This window comes from Electrona antarctica (genome assembly GCF_951216825.1).
Source record: "Electrona antarctica genome assembly, chromosome: 6".
NCBI lineage: Eukaryota > Metazoa > Chordata > Actinopteri > Myctophiformes > Myctophidae > Electrona > Electrona antarctica.
In genome coordinates, this window is record NC_136811.1 from 10677248 (window position 1) to 10680521 (window position 3274).

Consider the following 3274-nt stretch of genomic DNA (forward strand, 5'->3'; position numbering starts at 1 on the left):
TGCATGACTAACACGTCAGGTGCCCAATGACAATTAAACACACCAAGGCCTTTAACTTACAGTATACTTAGATCTATACGTGTGACAAATGGCCAACATAGCTGATCTACAAGCTCGGTCCGACACGTCGTGAGCTCGCAGATCTGACGGCTATTTTAGCTTTTTTGAAAATGTCCCCCAAATAGGGACGCTAGTAGGGTTACTAACTTACTGTGTTTAACGGCCAGAGGGCTGATTATTCATGTCGTAAGGAAGTGGTTCCCAAACATTTTCATGTCAGGGACCCCCAAATTGACACTAATCAGCCTGCGGACCCCCCATTTGAAAAGATATGCCAGGGACCCCCATGAGAAGATTTTTATGGCTGTAGCAGTTATTCGCAACCCTTTCAAGGACCCCCCCCCCCCCCCCCCCGGTTTGACATGCATTAGTCTACGGACCCCCATTTAATGGCATTTCTATCTCTGGGTGTGTACAGAGATAGAAATGGACCCGTTAGGGGTCCATTTGGTACCAAACTATCATTTAGCAGGACCCCTGGGGGTCCCCGGACCCCACTTTGGAAACCACTCTCATAAGGCAGTGTTCACGTCATAAGGCGTTGCTTCAGTCTCATCTCTCTCCTCTTGCTCTGCACAGCAAACCGTTTTGTAAGTAAACGATGGATGGTCGGTCGTTATAACCTTTGCTATGACCTACGCTCTGCCTGAATGTCGGCTTTAGTTTTTCCACTCTTTTTCCAATCTTTTTTTCTACATGTATACGCATTACCAGCCTACTGCTTTATTATGTTAACGATGTCAATTCAATGATAACAAACTTTTTTTTTTTGATGGCCTATGCTTTGTCCAAATGTAAAGTGTAGTTTATACTTTGTCCCGCATGGATGACGCTCGCCTTTTTTTGGTGTTAGCATTATGTTATGCTTTAGCTATTGAAAAATAGCAGATCTACAAGCTCATAGCGCGCCACCGAGTGGCGCGCTACGAGCTTGTAGGTCTGCTATTTTCGAAAAATCGGTAAAAATGTATTTTCGGTGAGCGACGCCGTCGTGCTACAAAGTATAATCTAGATGCCAATTAGACTAGATACAGTGTTATATATGTGTGTACTGTACTGTAGATGCACTCTTCTTCTTCGCCACAGAACCACACTGAGCCATTCGAACAAAGCTGGAGCATTCCGTCTGGTTGTTTGAACACATGCCAACGTGTACACTGTACTGTACAGTACTAGAAACAGTATTCTCTCTCCACGAGTCCTCGAGTTTACGGGAACGACCGAACTCATTATTATTCCATGTGCAACGTATGGCGTAGTGGTTCTCAACCTTTTTCTGGACCAAGGGGCCCCACTTCGAAATCCTGAAAGCATTCGCGGCCTGCCCGTCTGACCGATGAGCGCGGCAGCCGCCTGCATTTTATTTTGATGCTCAATCGTGCAATTGTTTTTCTACATTATTTTATATTGTATTTTTCATTTTATTTTAATGTCATATTACCATTAAAATCCTAGTGTCTTGCCAGTTGTTTTAAGGGCCCACTTGCAATTGACCATATGCAGACCGCGGCCATCTTGCCATTAAGTAAATGGCAGGGTGGTAACTATAGTGCAATTTGCGCATACATCCAAACAGAAAAGTCCTATCTGATTGTATTAAAGTTAAACGACGTCAAACTCGCCAACATTGCAGCTGTACGAAAAGCTTGAATTGGTCTCTATATCTGCCAAGTGTTTGTTTCATGATAGAAGTCCACCATAGACATGTTAGGAGCTACTTTCTGTCAAGACATTCCTCGCAGGTGAAGTGTTGGAGTTTGGGAGTGCTCGTTGGATATCACTCAACAGCCCGGCGCACCACCTGTTTTGAATTTGCACATTAATGCAGGAGGCAGCAGGAGGTTGCCTTTATGAAAACGAGTGCCTCCAAACTCCAATGGGAAGATGGCCGCGGTCTGCATATAGTCGATATCCTCACGGTGCCCACCAGTGGGCCCCGGACCACAGGTTATCCTCACGGTGCCCACCAGTGGGCCCCGGACCACAGGTTGAGAATCACTGCAATAATGGATTGTCGTCACAAGCCACGTGTGCAGGGACGGATTAACCCCTACGAGGGCCCCTGGGCCGGTAATATTTGCAGGGCCCCCTTAGCGCGCGTGCGCGCAACATTTTCGTGTTTTTCCGTGTTTTTATCATCTTTTTAACCTAAATTTAACAAAATCAACAGCCAATGAAGGGCCCCAGGAGCCCTTTTCAGGGCGTCAAACCTAGTACATCACGGTCCAATTTCCCCCAAGGGCCCCTGAGAGCCAAGGGCCCCTGGGCCACGGCCCCACTGGCCCAATGGCTAATTTGTCCCTGCATGTGTGCTCTCCTGCATGTTCTGTGTTGTTCCACAATGTTAAAGGTGGTGATAAGTGACATTATTTTGTTTTAAAAACTAAGTGTTAATTAGCTACAGAATAACTATATTCTGGTATGAATCGAATCGTTGCTATAGTATAGAGTCTAGACTTTGTTCAGTAACGGGGGGACGAGGGGGGGGTCTCCCCATCTCTCCCGGTAGACGGAAAATAAATGTTCATGTCAGGGTACCAATTTATCCAACCGTGAGAAAGGAGGATAAAGGGGTGAAATTGGATGTAATGAAACAAATCGAGCAGACAAAATTGGAACTGGAACACTGAATTAATGCTGATAATAAATTATCTTTGTGGATTGGATTGGACTAAAAGAGCTGCAGAGCTGCTGCAAACACTGTATAGCACTGATTGATTATTACAGTTAAATAGAGCTTTCACCTTTTTTTTTAAAATTTCTTTCTCTTCAACCCTGACAATATACCGTTGTATCTTAATGTTTGTTTTCTATATCAATGTACATAAGATGCCATTTGATTTTTATGCAATAAACCTAATTAAATTAACTTGGAAGTATTGCCTAATCCTTTCTATTGGCGTGGTTTTCAACCAGTGCGGTCCGGGGACCACCAGCGGTCCTTGAGGGGGTTCCAGGTGGTCCCCAGCTAACTGATGGAGCCCTAGAGATATTTAACTCTTGAGAGCGTAAAAGGGGCGGCGGCGGTGGTTCAGGGGTAGAGTGCCTGGATGGTAACCGCAAGGTTGCCAGTTCAAACCCGGGCTCCCCCAGAGTTACTGTCGAAGTGTCCTTGAGCAAGACACTGAACCCCTAATTGCTCCCGATGTGCTAGTTGGTGCCTTGCATGGTTTCCGCTGCCATCGGTGTATGAATGTGTGTGTGTGAATGGGTG

The 3274-nt window shown here is 45.5% G+C and overlaps 1 long non-coding RNA gene across 1 annotated transcript; it reads left to right on the forward strand.

The window, feature by feature from the left end:
- Positions 1-1017: 1017 nt before the first annotated feature.
- Positions 1018-2929, forward strand: LOC306925598. Its single transcript, XR_013790268.1, has 2 exons — positions 1018-2007; positions 2048-2929. It is a non-coding gene; the product is annotated as an uncharacterized lncRNA (long non-coding RNA).
- Positions 2930-3274: the final 345 nt, after the last annotated feature.